General features: G+C 36.6%; 1 long non-coding RNA gene across 3 annotated transcripts in view; it reads right to left on the bottom strand.

The window, feature by feature from the left end:
* The window catches only part of LOC126933528 (uncharacterized), a 144,848-nt gene extending 126,107 nt beyond the window's left edge, over window positions 1–18,741 (bottom strand). For 2 of the 3 annotated variants that reach the window (XR_007718652.1, XR_007718651.1), the window contains exons 1-2: window positions 18,287–18,741; window positions 17,377–17,518 (exon numbers count right to left, since the gene is read on the bottom strand). This is a non-coding gene — a long non-coding RNA (uncharacterized LOC126933528). The remainder of the gene's footprint in view (window positions 1–17,376; window positions 17,519–18,286) is intronic. The other variant, XR_007718650.1, reaches the window with a different exon arrangement.
* Between the last annotated feature and the right edge of the window lie 1,713 nt (window positions 18,742–20,454).

Below are 20,454 nucleotides of genomic sequence, written 5' to 3'. Positions count from 1 at the left end.
TGTGAAAAGCCTAGGAAATGACCTACCATGCAGATTTCATGCTGTTGCAGAACAAGTTTGCAGTTAAGGAAGAGGAATTAAAAGAAAATACTAAAAATACATACACATATAACATCTATATAGTAGATAAAAAACTCACACATGCCCAGCAACAACGGAAGCACCAGGTTTGATAATGAACAAAGAAAAGGAGAATTTGATAATTGAAAATGTAAAATGCCAATGGAATGTTCAAGTACCAATACCTAGAAAGTAGTTGGTATTTTGAGAGAGAAAATTGGGCACATTCGGGAGCACAAGATATATATAAGGGATACATTTTGAAAACAGAGATAAGTTGCAGCCTGGAGTTTTATTAAGAGTGATAAAACTCTTATTAGGGCTTATAGAAAAAGAAAAGCAAGCCATTGGCCCACTCTTTCATTGTACACCCCTACATGTTTGGAATGATATATGCTATCAATTACAGTGATATTTGCAAGAGCAATATATTGGAAACAAATGAAATGTTCATCAGTAGAGGAATGGTCAGGTAAACTAGGATATAATAACAAAAGGACTCATTATGCAGTTATTGGAAAGGTGTAGCAATATGAAACAATTACCAGACTATATACTTAAGTAAAAAAAAAGGCATGGAGTAGAATAGTGCATGAAGTACATGACCCTTTGTGTAAAATGTTTGGGAAAGTAGAATATATATTTTATTTACTGGCATCTGAAAAAAAACACACAAGAAATATACAAAACTGATAAAGGTAGTCATACATAATGGAAAGGAAAAACGGGAGAAATAACGACAGATTGGAAGAGAATCTTGTTAGTATACACCTTGTGACTTTTTTTTTTTTTTTTTTGCTTGTGAACCATGAAAATGCATTTTTTAATTAAAAAATGATAAATAAGACTTAAAAAACATATTGAATGTGAGAGACATGGAGACAACAAGAACAGATTCTCTAGGATGAAAATAAAGCATGAAGACATGACAAAAACCTCACAAAGCTGAGGGGTAAGAAAAGAACCAAGAGAATGAAATGTGTCAGGGTAGGTAGAGAATGTCTAGGAGGAGAAGATCATTAGTATTTTCAAATGCTGCCAAAAGAATGTGGATTATGAGACCTAAAGAGATCAAAGAGAACAAGGGAGGGGTCACCAATGACAAGCATTTTCCTTCCTATAGATAACACTGCTGGTGGCGCAGTGCATCTACCTGTCTGTGTTGCCACTGGCATTTTAATGTTTACCACAAATATTTAAAAAGCTTCTTTAAGACTAGTCACTAGATCCTGGTCTCCCTCTATTATTTTTATTAAAAATGCCTGACTTTAAAGTAAAAAAATAATAAACCTGACAGATCAGAAAATAATTCTTACAAATAAAATCTAACATTCATTTCAGCCTTTTCTTAAAAATAAAAAAAAATAAAAGCTTATTTGGCATAAAAAAAAGTATTTTACATGAATGTTTTCTCCTGAAAGGTGCAGTTTTTTAGGAATAAAAAAATAAACATTTTGGTGGAATGTTGAGGTCAGAAAGTTGAAACTAACTTTAAGGTAAAATTACCCTTTGAAAAGTGAATTTTATCCTTGCATAAGGTTGATTAAAGTAAGATGGGGATTTGATGAGGCTCTGGAATTTTAAAAGTGTAAACTTAAAAAAAAAAAAAAAAAAAGAATCACTGAATCCATTTTCTTTCTGAAAATTTTCAGAAATTTATAAGCTACCAAAGATTTTAAGGAATTTATAAGCTACCAAAAAAGTAATTTTGATTCTTTAGTTGAATGACCTATGATTTTTTTAATGCTACTATTGTTTTATTGTTGCTGTTTTTAATTTTTAGTCTTTAAAATTATTGAATTTTTTTGTGGGGAGAGAACATTTCCCTTTGAAGCCATAATCTTGCTAAATATATGCTCTCTCTTCAGCATGTTTTATAAATGGTGAAGGCATTCACTAACTAGAAAAGGTGATACATAAAGGATTTCTTAATTAAGTAAAGTTTCCTAGATAATTCTCCTGGTCCATCAAAGTAAACTAGAGCTTTTCCAAACTCAATCTCCAAAGGCAGGAAGTTATGAAATCATGAAAATATTTGCACAATATTTACATTTGTATTGTTAATTTTCTTTTGATTGTATTTTTAATATTAAGTTAATTTTCTAAAAAATGTATTAAGCATAATAATTTTTGCATTTTAAAAAATGCTTTGTTGTTAGGCCTGCTCCGCGCTTAGATCTTCAAGTTCAAAGCTGTCTGGAACAGTTTGAAATTCACTGATCTGATCAACTGATTAGTCCTCAGATGTGAGTACCTCTTAATGGTTGAACTACTACCCTTTCTAGAGCAGCTGATACATGGTTTGCCTGACAGAAAAGACAAATGTTTGAAATTTATTTTGAAAGATTTGGGTATCATATAAACCATGGGTGGGAGATACACTTTTGTTTTTTTGGAAACAGACTTTAATTCAAAATCATGGGAAGCCATGCTTAAATGCAGACCTTCAGATGACATTAAAGCAGAATCAGGTGGGAGGACTTCTGGGAAGTAGATACACTTTTCCCTATTCTTTCCACTAAATAAAACTAAACCCCTGGACAACATATATGAAGCAAACTGTAACACCTCCCCAAGCAGGATAGGTAGAGACTACATGGCCTAGAGCGCCACACTCAACCAGAAGTAGGGAAATTTCTGACCGCTCCTCATTTCTCCACTGGGAAGGCTTTTAGAGCAGGAATAGCGGAAAGTCATGACTTTCATCCAGGAGTAATGAGATTTCCCTACCTACTCGGTGTGAGTGGAAGCCATGTGGGAGGCAGTAAGGAGGCACTCCATCCCCTGACAGCCAGGGGAGTATCAGTGGAGACATAGTGGAGAGCCAGAATGCCTACCCATACCCAGCAGTAATGGAGTATAATGAAGCATACTGCCCATGTTGATTGTGAAAGCAAGGTGAGTGAAGAACTGAATTTCTATCCCAACATGGCAGTAATAAGGCAGCACTCTCATTTTCCTATTAGAGCACTGCCAGAGAAGTCAGCTAAAAGTTTTAAGTAAAATTCACTCATGATATAACACCCAACATGTCAATGATTCAATTGAAAATTACTTGTTATACGTTATACTAAGAAGCCAGAAGATATCAAACCAAAGGAAAAATGACCATGAGTAGATGCCAACAAAAAGATGAAAGAGATGTTAGAATTACTTGACAAAGATTTTAAAGCAATCATCAAAAGTGCTTCAATGAACAATTACAAGCACACGTGAAACAATGAAAAAAATAAAGACACAGCAAAGAAACAAAGTCTTGGCAAATAAGTAGACAATATAAAGAAGAAGCAGATGGAAATTTTGGAACTGAAAAATACAATAAAAATTCTAAACTGAAATTAAAAATTCAGTGGATGTACTCAATAACAGAATAAAAGGCCAAAGGAAAGAATTACTAAACTTAATGATGGAACAATACAAATGACTTAAGTTGTGAAGAACAGAGAGAAAACAGACTGGAAAAGGAAAATGAACAGAGTCTCAGGGATCTGTAAGACTATAAAAAAAAAATAATGTTCATGCCATTAGAGTTTCAGAAGGAGAGGAGAAAGAGGTGAGGTTAAACACTTCTCAAAGAAATCACGGCTAAAGATTTCCAAAATTTGACAAAAGACATAAGCCTGAAGATTCAAAACACTAAGCAAACCCCACATAAAATAAAGTCAAAGGAATTCACACCAAGACACATCATAATAAACTTCTGAAACTAAAGACAAAAAAAAAAAAAAAATCTTGATAATATCAGGGGAGAAATTACACCTTACCTATAGAGTGAAAAAAAAATTGAATGGCAAAATTTATTGTCAAAAATCGTGGAGGCAAGAAGAAAGTTGCACAACTACAATAGCTAAAACAATTTTGAAAGGGATACAGTGGAAGAAAGCATTCTACTTGATTTCCAGACTTATTATATGGCTATAGTAATGAAGGTACATGTAATTGGCAAAGAAAATAGAGACACAGATTAATGGACTGGAATACAGAACTCAGAAATAGACCCACACAAATATGCCCAATTGATTTTGACAAACGGGCAAAAGCCTTCAATGGAGTCAAAATAGACTTTTCAACAAGTGGCCCTGGGGAAATTCAACATACCTTGTTTAAAAAAATAAACCTTTACCTAAGTCTAACTCCTTACACAAATAAAAACTGAAAATGGGTCATATAATTGAATGTAAAATATAAAATCATAAATTTTTAGAAAAAAACAGAAGATAATCTTCTAGATCTATGTCTAAGTAAAGAGTGTTTTTGACTTGACAGCAAAATCACACTTCATGTAAGCAGATATTGATTAGACTTTATAAAAAATAAAGACTTTTTTTTTATGTGAAAGACCCTGTTAAAAGAATAAAAAGACAAGCTACAGATTAGGAGAAAATATTTGCAAAACCATCTGAGGCAGGAGAAAGGATGATAAATATTTGAAAATCATCTGGTAAAGGATGATTATTTAGAATACTTAAAGAACTCTGAAAACTCAACATTTAAAAAAAATGCCATTAGAAAATTAACAAAACAGAGAAAAGAGTATGCAGATGGAAAATAAGCACATGAAAAGATGTTCAACATCATTAGCCATTAGAGAAATACAAATTAAACCACAATAAGATATTACTACACACCTATCAAAGTAGCTAAATAAAATAATTAGTGACAACACCAAATGCTGAAGAGGTTGTGGAAAACTAGATCACTCATTCATTGCTGGTAGAAATGTAAAGTGGTACAGGGATCATGAAAAATAGTTTGGCAGTGTCTTAAAATTCTGAACATGCAGCTACCATATGACCCAGCAATTACACTCTTGAACATGTATCCTAGAGAAATAAAAACATGCTTACCCAGAAATCAATTCACAACTGTTTATAGTTTTCTTTTTAATAACCTGAAACTAGACACAACTTTAATGTCCTTCATCAGTTGAACAGTTAAACTAACTTGGTGTGTCCCTACCATGGAATATTAGTTAACAATAAAAAGAAACAAACCATTGACATATGTAACAACTTGGATGAATCTCCAGATAATTATGCTAAGTGAAAAAACTCAATCCCAAGATTTCACATATATAAATTATTGGACTGACAAAGTTATAAAAATGGAAAAAGATTAGCTTTTTTCAAGGGCTAAGAAGAGGTGGTGATGGAAGGTAAGTAGACGTGGCTATAAAAGGACAATATGAGACACCCTTGTATGATGAAAACATCTGTATCTTAACTAAATTAATTTCAAAATACTGGTTGTTATATTTTACTACAGTTTTTAGACATTACTGGCTGGGTCTGGTGGCTCACGCTTGTCATCCCAGCACTTTGGGAAGCCAAGGCGGGTGGATCACGAGGTCAAGAGTTCCAGACCAGCCTGACCAACATGGTGAAACCCCGTCTCTACTAAAAATACAAAAATTAGCCAGGCATGGTGGTGTGCACCTGTAATCCCAGGTACTTGGGAGGCTGAGGCAGGAGAATTACTTGAAAGAGGGAGGCAGAGGTTGCAGTAAGCTGAGATCGCGCCATTGCACTCTAGCCTGGGTGACAGAGGGAGACTCCATCTCAAAAAAAAAAAAAAAAAAAAAAAAAAAAAAAAATTGTGTGGAATAGCTAGGGAAAGGACACAGGAGTTCTTGCTATCTTATTTCTTACAACTGCATGTGAATCTATCATCATCTCAAAATGAAAAGTTTAATTTAAAAAAGAAGAGAGTTCCTGCCTGGCTGCCTCCAAACTGGGACATTAGCTTTTTCCAGCCTTTGTACTTGAATTGAAACATCAGCTCATCCTGAGTCTTGAGCCTGCTGACTCTCACACTGGAACTACATCTTAGGCTTTCCTGGGTTTTTAACTGATCAACTCCCTCTGGTGATCCTGGGAATTGTTTGCCTCCATAACTGGGCAAGTCTAACTGCAGCATTCCGGAGGTCAGCCTGTCTGCATGCAGACTATCCAGAAAGGAAACTTGTTAGTTGGTATAAGATCTTAAAAAGGAAACAATATTCCACTGAATACTTACCAACAAAAGGAAAACATCTATTTGTCAGAAGGTCCAAGGTATTGTGGGAACAGAGACCTAGACCCTCCATTGCACTGATAGGCTACAAGACCTAGAGGCACAAAACACTCACCTCCTCCACAAAGAACCAAAATAGTGAGTAGATAATCACACATTGAATAGAGGACCCAAGAGAGCATTAGAATTCAGCAGAGAAGTGATGGAAAACACATGAGGCAGGAAAGGAGAGGGAAGCAAGGCAGCAGCCTTGTTGGGATCAACTGAGTGCCTGGAGAAGCTCCCCATTTGGGGAAAGAGTAAAATATATCATCCCCAGAAGTCCACCTTTACACTGTGGATTCCAGCAGTCCTAGCCATGGGAGGGTCTCTCGACCATTGAGGGTGCTGAAACTAGTATAGGGAGCTGCCTGGAAAATGTTTAATGGCATTGTTTTAAGAAGAAGTTCACGCTGGGTCCCACACGCTCCTCGAAACACAAGCACCTGCAGTATGGTACCATTTTGAGAGCCCAACCCTACCTACTGCATCCTGTCCTGGGGCCCAACAACCCCTGAATCTCCACATCCCTGGAGCCTCACTGATATCCCCTTGTGTCCACCCAGAGGGCTGCAGCAGTGCAATGCCAGTTGAACCCAGGAGTATGATAGGGACCCCAGCACTCTAGTCTAAAGAGTATCCTACACTCTGGGTAATAGGTGATGAAGTACAGCAGGGAGGCTGTCCCTGAGTCAAAGGGAACCAAAGTATGTGCTTCCAGAGCCAGAGAGTCACCTGCCTGGGGCTGCTGCCATTGACAGCAACACTGCCCCCATCAGCAGCAGGGCCCTGCCCTCTTGCACATGCTCTAAGGACAGGCTCTCTTTGCCCACTGTGACTACTTCTATTGCCTTCTGAGCATACTGCATGGGGACCTGAGGATAGCCCCACTGTGCCCATCACAGCCTGTACCTATGTGCACTGCCAGGGTGCCTGAGGGCATGTTTGCCCAGTCGGGCAATACTCTTCACTTGTCAGTGCCCAAGCACACTATTTGTGGGTCTGGGTATTACCCTGCCCCACTGGTCACCTTGAGTGAACATGCATACCACCAGAGAGCTCAACAATAGGCACAGAACACCTGCTGCCAGCAGCCAAGCACACTATGCAAAGGCCTGGGGATTGCCCTGCTCCATCCACCACTGCTGGCATCTGCGTATTCCTCTGGGAATCTGAGGATGAGCCCGTCTAGCCTACCACCACTACCATTGCTGGTAGCCACCTGCATGTACCACCTGGGGGTCTGAGGACTGACTCACCCATGCTGTAGCAAGAGCTGCTAACACCAGCACATGCTGCTGGAGAATCCAAGGGTTGTCCTACAACCACTGCCACTATTGCCCACACCATGGATTCTGCCCAGGGACCTGAGGTCTTGTCCACCCACCCAGTTCACCACTGCCACTGCCAGCACCTGGGCAAGCCTCCTGGAGGCCCAAGAATCAGTTCTCTTGGGCCTCTAACATAAATGACTCTACACTGTGAGGTGGTGCCAAGGACAGGCATGCTCAGCCCTCTGCTGCCATCACTGGGGCCCAAGAAATGGCCCACCGGACATCCCCATTCCCAGCAAAGCCTCATCACAGCCTCCACCAACAATTGCAGCCTAAGCCACTGAGGAAATTGCAGACACCACTGATGCTGTTTACAGCTTGAGAAATCATAGAGAACCTACATTACTGCAAGTATCCAGAAACAAAGTCAAAGTGATCTACCCAACCAACGCCATAGATACATTTATGGGAAAATGTCTTTCCCTACTAAAGCCAATCCCCAAAATTGGAAGAAGCAATTATTATATCAAAAGTACAGATGTCAATATAAGGACACAATAAACATGAAAAAGCAAGGAAATATGACACGTTCAAAGAAAAACAAGAATTCTCTAGCAATCGATTCCAGTAAAAATTTATGTAATACCTAAAAAAATTCAAAATAATGATATCAAAGTAGTTTAGTGGAACACAAAAGAACACAGATAAACCAGAAAAGCAAATCAGAAAAAAAACTCATAATATGAATAAGACGTTCACCAAAAAAGCAGATATTGTTAAAAAAAATTAAAATGCTAGGATTTATTGAATGAATTTTTAAAAACACAATTGAGAAATTCAGCAATAGTCTGGATTAAGTGGAGGAAAGAATTTCAGAACTTGAAAACAGACCTTTTGAAATAACCCAGTCAGACAAAAATAAGTAAATAAATAAGAATAAACAAAGCCTATGTGACACATGGGACACCATAAAGCAACCAAATATTGAAATTTGGGTGTTTTGGAAGGTAAAGAGAATAGCAAAGGCATAGAAAATTTGTTCAAAAAAATAACAATTGAAAACTTCCCACTTCTCATATCCAGGTTAGACATCCAGATACAGCAAGATGCAACATTCTCAAATAAATACAATCCAAAGAAATCTTCTCCAATGCACATTATGTTCAAATTGTCCAAAGTCAAAGACAATGAATGAATTCTAAAACAGCAAGAGTAAATTTTCTAGTCACATATAAAGGAACCCACATTAGACTAACAGCAGATTCCTCAGCAGAAACCTTATAGGCCAGAAATAATGGAATAATATATTCAAAGTGTTAAAGGAAAAAAAAAGTCCTGTCAGTCAATGATACTATACCCAAGAAAGTTACCCTTCAAAAATGAAGGAGAAATAAAGTATTTCCCAGACAAGCAAAAACTTAGGGAATTCATTACCACTAGACTAGCCCTGCAAGAAATGCTTACACCTGCAAGCAAAAGGACAATATCTACCATCAATAAAACACATGGAAGTATGAAACTCACTGGCAAAGCAAATACATAAATGGAGAAGAGAAAGAACTCAAATGTTACCACTACAGAAAACCAGTGAACTGCAATGATAAACAATAGGAGAGAAAGAAAGGAACACAGGATATTTATATAAAACAACCAGAAAACAATTAACAAAACGACAGGAATAAATCCACAGATATCAATATTAACCCTGCATATAAACAGATTAAACTTTTCATGTAAAACATATAGACCAGCCGAATGGATATAAGAGAAAACAAAAAGCACGCCCCAACAGTATGCTGTCTACAAATAAACAAACCTCAGTTCATCTGTAAAGACACGTATAAACTAAAAGTAAAGGAATGCAAAAAGATATTCCATGCAAACAGAAACCAAAACTGAGCAGGAGTAACTATACTTATATCAGATAAGATACTTTAAGTTGAAAACAGTAAAAGGGGCAGAAAAGATGATTATAGAGTTATAAAGGTATAAATTTAGCAGAAGCATATAAAAATTCTAAATATATATGCACCCAACACTGGAGCACTCAGATATATAAAGCAAATATTAGACTGAAAAAAAAAACCACAGAGATCGACTCTATTCTCAGCATTCACCCCATTGTCAGCATTAGACAGATCATCTACACAGAAAAGCAACAAAGAAATACTGGATTTAAACTGCACTTTAGACCAATGGACCTAACAGACATTTACAGAATATTTTATCCAACAGCTACAGAATACAGATTCTTCTCATCAGCACACAGAACACTCTAGTTTAGACTATAACATTAGGCCACAAAACAAGTCTTTAAAATTTTTGAAAATCAATATCATATCAAGTATCTTATCATACCACAATGAAATACAATTAGAAGTCAATAACAAGGGAAACTTTGGAAACTATACATACATGTACGTTAAACAGAACTATGCAAAATCGAGACGAAAAAGCATACAAATGATCAACAAAATGAAAAGTGTTCTTTTTCAAGAAGTAAACAAAATTGATAAACTGCTAGCTGAACTAAGAAAAAAGGAGAGCAGTCCCAAATCAACCAAAGGAAAAACAAACAAACAAACAAAAAAGGAGACATAGCAACTGATACCACAGAAATATAAAAGATCATCAGAGGCTATTATGAACAACTATGTGATAAGAAACTGGAAAATCTGTAGGAAATGAATAAATTCCTGGACACATATAGCCCAGCAAGATTAAGTCAGAAAGAAATAGAAAATCTAAACAGATCAGTAATGAATAATGAGGTTGAATTAGTAATAAAAATGTCTCCCCAAGATGGGATGACTTCGCTGCCAAATTCTGCCAAACTTACAAAGAAGAACTGACATGAATTCTCTTGAAACTATCCAAAAAAATGGAAGAGAAAAGAATTATTCCTAACTCCTTTTATGAGGACAGCATTACCCTGATATCAAAACCAAAGACACAACAAAAAAAGAGAGAATGCTACAATTCAATATTCTTGTTTATCATGGACACAAAAGTCCCCAGCAAATGCTAGCAAACCAAATCCAACAGCACATCAGAAAGATAATATGCCATTATTAAGTGGAGTTTACACTAGGAATGCAAAGATGGCTCATCATAGACAAATCAATGAATCTGATACACCAACAGAATGAAGGACAAACCTTATCATTTCAATAGACACAGAAGAATTATTTGGCAAAATGCAATGTCTCTTCATAATGATAAAAGAAAAACTCTCAACAAACTACCATAGAAAGAGCATACCTCAACATAATAAAGGCCATACATGACAAGTCCACAGCTAACATCATACCGAATGGAGAAAAGCTGAAATCCTTTCTTCTAAGAACTAGAACAAGACAAGGATGCCCATTTGCACCACTCCTATTCAACATACTACTGGAAATCCTAGCTAGACCAATGAAGCAAGAGAAAGAAATAAAAGGCATCCAAATTGGAAAAGTAGACGTTACATTGTCCTTCTTTGCAGAAGACATAATTTTGTACTGAGAAAAAACTAAAAACACCACCAAAAACCACTTAGATCTGATAAAAAAAATTCAGTAAAGTTGCAGGATACAAAATCAACACACAAAATCAGTAGCAATTCTACACACCAGTAATAAGCTAGCTGAAAAAGAAATCAATAAGTCAATCCAATTTATAATAGCTATAAAAAGTAAAATAAAAGGCCTAGGAATAAATTTAACCAAGAAAGTTAAAAGCTTGGTTGGGCACAATTGCTCATGCCTATATTCCCAGCTCTTTGGAAGGCTGACAGGGGAGAATTACTTGAGGCCAGTAGTTCAAGACTAGCTTGGGCAACATAGTGAGAGTCCATCTCTTCAAAAATGTTTAAAAATGTTTTTACAAGGAAAACTATATAACACTGATGAAAAAATTGAAGAAGACACAAACAAATGAGAAGACATTCCATCCTCATGGATTAGAAAAATTATAATATTAAAATTAGAATACTACCCAAAGCAATCTACAGATTAAATACAATCCCTATCAAGATACCAATGATAATTTTCACAGAAATAGAGAAACAATCCTAAATGTGCATGGAAGCAAAAAAAAGCCCAGATAGACAAAGCAATCATAACCAAAAGGAACAAAGCTGGAGGTATCACATTACCTGACTTCAAAATATATTACAATGCTATAGTAACCAAAACAGCATAGTATTGGAATTAATGCAGACATACAGACCAATGGAATAGATTGAAGAACCCAGAAATAAATTCATGTATTTACAGCCAAATGATTTTCAACAAAGGCACCAAGAACACATGCAGGGGAAAGGACACTTTCTTCAATAAATGGTTCTGGAAAAAAAATGGATGTCTATATGCAGAAGAATAAAATTTAGTTCCTTTCTCTCAGCATATATAAAGTAGATTCAAAATGAATTAAAGATTTAAGTGTAAAAACCTATAATTATAAATGTATTAGAAGAAAACACAGGGGAACTCTTCAGGATATTTGCCTAGTCAAGACTTCAAAAGTTAGCTAACAAAAACAAACACAGACAAATGGGACTATATTGAACTGAACTTCTGCACGGTAAAGGAAACAGTTAACAGAATGAATAATGTTGAATGGGAGAAAATATTTGCAAACTATTCATCTGACAGGGGCTAATATCCAAAATATACAAGGAACTCAAAATAACTCACCAGTAATATAAACCAAATAATCTCACTAAAATGTGGGCAAAAATCAGAATAGATATTTCTCAAAAGAAAACACACTAATGACCCACAGGTATATTTTAAAAATGTTCAACATCACTAAACATCGGGAAATACAAATCAAAACCACAGTGAGATATCATCCTACCCAGTTAGAATGGCTATTCTAGAAAGACAAAATACAATAGTTGCTGGTGGGGATATGGAGGAAAGGGAACTCTTATGCATTGATGAGAATGTAAATTAGTACAATGATTATGAAATACAGTGTGGCGATTTCTCAAGGAAACCAAAAATAGAACTATCATATGAACTAGCAATCCCACTACTGGGTATTTAGCCAAAGGAAAGAAAATCAGTGTATCAAAGGGATACCTCCCTGCCACTCACATGTTTATTGCAGCACTGTGCACAATAGCAAAGATATGGAATCAACTTAAGTGTCTATCAATGGATGCATGGATAAAGAAAATGTGGTATATACACATAATGGAATACCATGAGGCCATTAAAAAATAAAATTCTAATTGAAGCAACATGAATTGAACAGCAGGTCATCATATTAAGAGAAATAAACCAGGCACAGAAAGACAAATATTGCAATGTTCTTACTCATATGTGTGAGCTAAAAAAGTTGATCTTGCCAAAGTAGAGAGTAGAATGATAGTTACCAGAGGCTGAGAGGGTGTGTACGTGAAGGAGTGAGGGGATGAAGAGAGGTTGGTTAACAGGTACATTCAATTAGATAGAAGGAATAAGTTCTAACGTTTGATAGCAGAATAGCATGACTATAGTTAACAACAATGTATTGTATATTTCAAAATAGCTAGAAGAGAGGACTTAAAATATTCACAACAAATAGAAATCATAAATATTTGAGGTGATGGATATCCTAAATAACCTGACTTGACCTTTACATATTGTATGCATGTAACAAAATGTCACATGTACCCCATAAATGTTTGTACATATTATGTATCTATAAAAATAAAAATAGAGATCAAAAAAGAGAAGAAAGCATACTAAAACATAAGCAAAAACAAAACAAAACAGAGTGAAAAGAGTTTTCTTAGAATCTTCCAGCTTGGAAAATAATTCACTTGCCACCTGATTTCTCTATACAGATCATGGAGAATCTACAGATAGACCCTGCAAGATGCATCATCTTTCCTTCTAGGATTGTGCTGTCTTGCCTCATGATGGGACTCATTGAATTCTGTTTCTGAACACACCAACAATTTTTCTGGATTAAATTTTTGACATGTTCTTTTAGCACTGCAAGCAAGCTGCTTGGGCTTCCTAGTATTCCAGCATCTTGCTTGTAAAACAGCTAACAACATGGCCAAATCCATTAGAGCATGCCCTTGTCAACCTCCTGAGTTTATTGATATTTACATTTATGATACAGACAAGTTTTTTGAGAGCCTCTTTTTCTGCTGCCTGGTGTTTGCTTTCATAGAGAGAGGCCAGACAATTGAGAGGGAAGGAGGCAGCACTTGTGCTAGATTTATTGGCACAGCACACTGAAGAGCAAACACACCACCAAATAGAGGATATTGATAAGGAGACTAAATTCATTTGAAATCACTAAAACTCAGTTAGGGGCATATTGTATTAAGTGAAATGCCATTACTGAAGGGCCAAGGGAAAGATTGTATGCCAAGTCATGAGAGCTTTTCAGCTCACTGGAAGGCAGCCATTGCACCCACGCACTACATTCAATGGTTTGGAAGAAGAGATAATTTCTGCATAGATCATAAAGGGACTTAAATCTCTCAGTCCCTAGGAGCACAGACATGAGCTGAATTGTCACCAAGTAAGAGCGTACAAGAGAGGATCCCCATGCAGTAAAAGCATACACTAAGCAAGTATAAATTCCAGCTTTCCATAAAGGCATTCTTTCCCCACGATTGTGGCACAATAGTGTATTAAAAAATTTCACACTAAGGAGCATCATTTGATTCTGTGATTTGTGTGTGCATGTGTGTGTGTGCGCGTGCATGTATGTGTGTGTGTGTGTTTGTGTAAAGCATCTCACTCTTTGTTGAGAGGATGACAGAACTCTGGCTTACTTAATGTATTTTAACCATTTTAAAATGGAAAGTTCCTCCAACTAACTTAAGTTCCTGCCCAGGCCAAAAGAGCAATTTGGGGTCTATTCTGGGTGCAGGAGAGAGGCTGCTACCTGCCACAAGTAAAAGAATAGATTCATAAAGGCTGTTTTCTCCTCAGCAGCCTCCTAGCACTTCCCTGAAGGTTGTTTGAGGTTTCCACACTTGATATCTCTCATGCTGCCCTTTCACTGTTAATCCTAGTGAGCAAGGACGGGTGGTACACAGGAGTCAATTTCAGTGATGTGTATAAATCTTGTTCAGGTTACTCAGACCAAGGCAGCCCCTTATCTAACAAGCACCAGAGCAAACTTTGGAAAAGACTTTTCACCTGTGACAATAGTGGCCCAGTTTTGTCCTCGTCAACAATGGAATACATGTAATATCTCATGTCAGCTAACTCTATGTCTTATTTATGCCAAATTCTTCTGGGTTCAGCATTTTAAGACAGCCTTTGCGTTAGGATTTTATTCTAGCACAGACTCCTAGAATAACATTGTTCTGCAAAGACAGAAGATACTTTTAAGTACAATTTTATAATGACCCGAATAGAAATGGATTGTTGTCTTTGCTATGCTATCTCACCTGACTGTTTGTAAAGAAGAATGTTGGCTAATTAGGAGACATCATACTTCGAACCTTTGATAGTAAGTACATTGAAAACTATCAGAATTGTGCTGAAACACCAGGAAATAATTCCAACTGTCATAGACGGAACCATGGCTAGTTGGAGGAAGATTAATGAGGGCTTCCACCTAAAATTAAACTTTTTGGAGGGCATGCATTTGAATGCAAGCTCCTAAAAGGAATATGAACACAATAAAAAATGCTCATATTTACAAGAAACACATATTCCCTTCTCTGTGGTCAAAAATGCATATGGCTGGCCTTTTGGCAACATGATCATATTTTTTCTTGATTCAGTCAAAGCATGAAAATGAGCTTCATTCTACTGAACTAATCTGCATATGGCAAAATAATTAAAAATTGCAAATGTTTGTAAGATTATCAGACATGATTTGCCAGCATGTGTTTTAGTATATCAAACTATCAAATGAACCAATTTTGAAACAACCAAATTCACATTCTTTAATTACGAAGCTTTAATTGAAGGAAGAAGATAGAGGTCCTGAAAATTAAAAACAAGAAAAAAAGCCTAGATCATCAGTATTTGTATTTATCCCTCTGATATACACTCTATATAAAACCTGAGTGGTCTTTCACCATTCCCATCTGATGATATCTCTTTCCTGGCAAAACTCTTCAATTATTGCCCAGTTTCTCCAGAATAAAGGCTATGCAAATATGCCATGTGAATGGCAACCCTGCATATCTATCAGTCTGGCCTCTGTCTAGCTCTACCACCTTATTTCTAGATTTTTCTTTGTTACTTTTTATGGTTCAGCAACACTGAACTACTTATTCCCTAAACATGCCATGTTCTCTTGGCATCTGTGTTTTTGCATTTTCTATGTTTTGCATGTTCTCATTACTCAATTGGCAAACTTCTATTTATCATTTTAAACCTGAGCCTAAATGTAACTCCTTCTTGGAAGCCTTCCTTAATATACCTAGCAGACTATTCTTCAACTGTGATGTGGCCCCATTTTATTTTGTGTATACACACATTATTGTCATTACCAATACTTGTCTGGCCGGGCGCGGTGGCTCACGCCTGTAATCCCAGCACTTTGGGAGGCCGAGGCGGGCGGATCACAAGGTCAGGAGATCGAGACCACGGTGAAACCCCGTCTCTACTAAAAATACAAAAAATTAGCCGGGCGCGGTTGTGGGCGCCTGTAGTCCCAGCTACTCAGGAGGCTGAGGCAGGAGAATGGCGTGAACCCGGGAGGCGGAGTTTGCAGTGAGCCGAGGTCGCGCCACTGCACTCCAGCCTGGGGGACACAGCGAAACTCTGTCTCCAAAAAAAAAAACAAACAAACAAAAAAACAAAAAACAAATACTTGTCATCATATCTGGTTCTTAAGGGCAGAAACTATGTAATTTCTTTCTTGTTTCTTCAGTGCATACTATAGTATTTTATATATGTGCGGTCTTAAAGTGTGAATGAATAAATGAATCAATCCATACAAGAGTTAATGAATGAAAGTAGCTGTAGAGAATACATTTGTAACTTTAAACACATTGCAGCGTGTGAACCTGGGAGGCGGAGCTTGCAGTGAGCCGAGATCATCGTGCCACTGCACTCCAGCCTGGGTGACAGAGCCAGTCTCCATCTCAAACAAACAAACAAACAAACAAAAAACAACAACAAAAAACATTGCAGCAAAACAGATGTTAAAAAAGAAAAGGTAAGTTCCCAATTCCTCTCTTTTTGTGATTTGTAATATAATTTAGGGAGTCCTAGAGCTGGACTTCCCAGAGCTGATGGTATGATGGTTTTCCTTACCACAGTGAACCACGCTAAAATTTTCTCAGAGGCACAATATTTGTCTACTCCTCATCTTCTCCCTCCTCCTCCTTATCATCAATGTATACATATACAAAATTGTACTCTTGTTCAGAATCTTCTCATTCATCAAAACAAAATTAAATAAACTCGTATACATAACCATTCATGGCTCAAAGAAAACCACTGTTTCCCAGGTCAAGAAAAACCAGCTTACAGAAGCAAAATAAATATTAAGCTTATCACAGAGCCAAAATGATATACATGTCCAGATATGTGCTGTTTTTAACTTTTAAAATAAGCAAGGTACTATTTTCACATGATGGCTTAATACTTGAGTCTCTCAAATTTTACCCTGAGAAGAGATCCCTGTCTGGCCAAGGGAGTGTGTCCTATTGCAAAAGGATGAGAACATGCTAGGGTTTTCTAATGCCTTTTTCGCATGCTCATAGGCAGAGTATCAAGGTCCGCATTTAAAAATGCCATTTATTTAAATATTTCCTTAATGGTGGTACCCTCAAACACAGTATTCATACCTACCTCACAGTAGTATTGGTAGCTACACTGGATACTATTTACAAAAGGTATAATTTCTTTCTTAGAAGGAATTGTATTAAAAATTAAAAATGTTAAGGATGTAGTTGAGCAACACCATATTAATAACTCCAGTGTCCAGAGAATGAAGTGTGCTAGATACTTGAATTTTCTGGTTAATAGAGTATTGTACTTTCTAAGAGAGCAGATTAGGAGGATAGGCTTGAACTTAAACTGCTTACGTTCAAAACTGAGCTCTGCCACTTCCTAGCTGTGCAAGCTTGGGCAAGTTTATTCCCTTCTCTGGAAACTCAGTCTTCATTTTTTGAAAAAAAGAACCATGATGATATCTGTTTCCAGTGCTGTGCCAAGTCGTATTCGAGCCTGAAGCAAAAAGGAAAATGGTGTGCTACTACACACACTATAAAATATCCTCTAATATTTTTAATCAAGTGGAAAAAGTTACTAAGTTCCACAATCAGAAAAGCATGTCAATATTTAAAGCTTTGCATTGTCCAATCTGTTAACAGCCATTGTCAACCCTTATAAATTTACCCTGCAGGGTGTGCAATGATACCCCAGGACCAGAACCTTGGGCTGATTGAAAATTACTGTTCAATTGCATGATAATACAGGATCACAAAAGACAATGACCTATCTTTATTTTGAATTCTGATATTTTATTCGTTATGAATTTTTAAATTTATTTTTATTTTAAAAATATTTTATTAAAATACGATTTATTTTGATTACTGAGATTTTTGGTATTCACTTTAATTTTGTGCACTAACCTCACCTGAGTCATGCCTGTGTCTAGCTGGTGGGATGTTCTGAGGATGAAATGAAATAATTATTGTAAAGACCTTAGCAGTAGGCCTGACACATACTTAGTGCTCAGTAATGTTGTTAATTAACATTGTTCTTGAAAAGGTAATAGGCATAGGAAGTATAGGTTTTGACCCTTTTTGCCCTTTGTGGGATAATCTTCTCAATATGTCAGTGCTCTCCCTTAATTCTCTTGAGTCCTATTAACTTATAACCACCAAACTAACCACATTAATTCATTTTAGAACCCATTAGATATCCTTTAAACAGAGTAGTTATGGTACAAATACCTTAATTTCTGCCTTTTGTCTTTCTGAACAAACTCACCATTTGGATTGAGGAGGTTGGTTGATTCAGTTCAACACTGAAGTTCACGCTTTTGTATGGAATTGGTCATTTGTATGGTTTGGTTGAATAGTCAGTCCGTCATAACACTTAAGCCAGGTGTTTGTGCAGATTTAGTGCCAAAGCTACGGCCCATGTTGCGAGGCTAAGTAAAGGTAGCCTCCTAGAAAATACAGCTAATTGAAGACTGATCTCTCCAATCACATTGTTCTTTGTGTCTTCACAAAGTAACATCTATGACAGTCCTGCCATGATCTGAATGTCTACGACCCCTGTAAGCAATGCCCTCTGCTGCCTTCTGAAATCAATCCACCTGACCAGATTATGATGCTGATTGTGATGTGACACATGAGATATTTAAAAAGTGTTTCCAATAGCAACCTTGTCAAAATACATTTGCCCTCTCAAAAAAGGAATACAGCGACTGCATGGCTGGTTCCAACATACACAAATGCATGGTAAATAACCAAAAAATAAACAAATACAAGAGGAAACTTAGCTGATGGGATTTTAAGTGAGTGATATTTTGGAAGGGGTTAAGCATTCCTACAACTAATATATGACTGAGAAGATTCAACCTTAGTACCTGCATGAGAATATTATAAACCAAGCCCACACAATATTAAAATTAGTTAAAATATATGCAAAATTTATGAGAGAATGTCAGGTGTAATGCTTGATAAAGTAAGCTTAATGCTTAAGAAATTTATCTTTAGGCTGAAAAGCCAACTCTTGCAATTCTGAGTTAGAGTATAATTTTAGAAACTCTTTTCTGTAAAGTCATTCTTTTATTAATGAGATCAGCTCTAGGTGAGCTGAAAGAGGTAACTTCCTAAAGCATCCAGTAGGATAAACAAGACCCTCAAAAGCACTGGGACATCAGTAGTACCTGTTAAAAAATACTGGGGAAAAAATATGTCCTCAAAATTTGTGTCTGTTCCGTTATATTTCTTTTGTTGTTTGGGATATTGCTGAAGCTTGTGAAAAATAAAAGTTTGGGGACTGACAGAGGCTCTGCATTACCTTAGACTTTTCTTCTTCACTCTGGGTGTGTCACGTGTTACACTGGGTGACACCTTTATTATCAGGCCAGAATTCAATGTAAATATACCACCAGAAAGTCCAGAGAGCAGACTTCCATTGGCTAATTAGTCACATACTACAGCTCCCAGTTGAAATAATGTTGTGGATGAAAGAAGAGAAAAATCTGCTTATTGCACAGTCTCTCTGCAGGATAACTCAATCTCTTCTTTATAATCCAAACACTGTTATTCACAAAGCAGGCAAGTATAAACTCAATCAGTCAGGGTAAATTATTGACAGCAGACATTGTTGAAGCATCCAGCAAGGGTTAGAAAAGAACATCAGACATGTTTAAGCTTGCGAAATCATATCATGTTTAGGAACACTAGTCATTTTTAGATGACCTTAATCTCCAGGCTTTTGGCATGCTGCCCAAGAGCGGGGATTTGGTGTGTATATCCTTCGCAAGGGTCTGAATGGGTAAGAAGTTTCAAGGAATTCAAGACTTTTCGTGCACCATGAATTTGAAAACTGTCACTTTGTAAATATCTCAATTCCCGATTTTTGTCTCTAATGCACAAAGTATTTCTGAGCAAGTATGGCATTCCGAAACAAAGTTGGAGTTAAAGAAATACCTAAGTGACTTATTTTATACCTGCCACAACTCTTTTCAGTCACTTCTTCAATTCTGCAACTCAATATCAAAAACAATAATTAAAACAAAAGAAGAATGTAATGGTTTGGTTAACCTTTACTGTAATAGCTAAACTTCTTCTTGGCACTATAGAGTGGTTGGATAAAGGATTACCACTATTGTAGAATGATGTTCCCAGCAACACACCATTAGGAAATACTTGGGTTGGTAATCCTGCCTAAAATGTTCAAATAAGGCCAATTAACTTGTTCATAGCTGCTTTACATGTCTTATTACCTGATATAATTGTTTTAATAGCTGTCTTACCAAAGAATAGCATTAGTTCAATATTAACTTCCCTTGCTCTGAATTCAACTGTTTTTCTTCTTTCATTGTGTCATGTCTCTGTCCTACTCCTCCCTTTCCATTTTTCTTTTACTTTCAACTTCTCCAAACGTTTTTTACTAGATAGTATTTTATACGGGTTGTATTT

The sequence above is a fragment of the Macaca thibetana genome, chromosome 13, assembly GCF_024542745.1.
Source record: "Macaca thibetana thibetana isolate TM-01 chromosome 13, ASM2454274v1, whole genome shotgun sequence".
Taxonomy (NCBI): Eukaryota; Metazoa; Chordata; class Mammalia; order Primates; family Cercopithecidae; genus Macaca; species Macaca thibetana.
Note: the sequence above shows the minus strand (reverse complement) of the source record. Positions and strands in the feature narration are given on the sequence as shown.